The following is a 525-nucleotide window of genomic DNA, read 5'->3' as shown; positions in this document are numbered from 1 at the left end:
AAAGACATGTTCAACATCCTTAGTCGTCAGGGAAATGCAAATCAAAACAACCCTGAGATTCCAACTCACACCAGTCAGATTGGCAAGGATAGAAAACTCAGGTAACAGCAGATGCTGGAGAGGTTGTAGAGAAACAGAACACTCCTTCATTGCTGGTGGGATTGCAAGCTGGTACAACTACTCTGGAAATCAGTTTGGTGGTTGCTCTGGAAATTGGACACAGTACTACCAGAGGACCCAGCTATACCACTCCTGGGCATATACCCAGAAGATGCTTCAACATGTAATAAGGACCCATGCTCCAATGTATTCATAGCAGCCTTATTTATAATAGCCAGAAACTGGAAAAAAAACCAGGTATCCCTCAACAGAGCAACGGATATAGAAAATGTGGTACATCTATACAATGGAGTACTACTCACCTATTAAAATCAATGAATTGGCCCCTGGGTTGGCAGACAGGAGAAGGAGCGAAGATGGCGGAGTGAGGCGTGCCCCGGGCACTGGCCTGCGGGCCCGGGGCAG

Source organism: Mastomys coucha, unplaced genomic scaffold (genome assembly GCF_008632895.1).
Source record: "Mastomys coucha isolate ucsf_1 unplaced genomic scaffold, UCSF_Mcou_1 pScaffold5, whole genome shotgun sequence".
Lineage (NCBI taxonomy): Eukaryota > Metazoa > Chordata > Mammalia > Rodentia > Muridae > Mastomys > Mastomys coucha.
The sequence above is the reverse complement of the archived record's forward strand: the minus strand, read 5'-3'. Positions refer to the sequence as shown.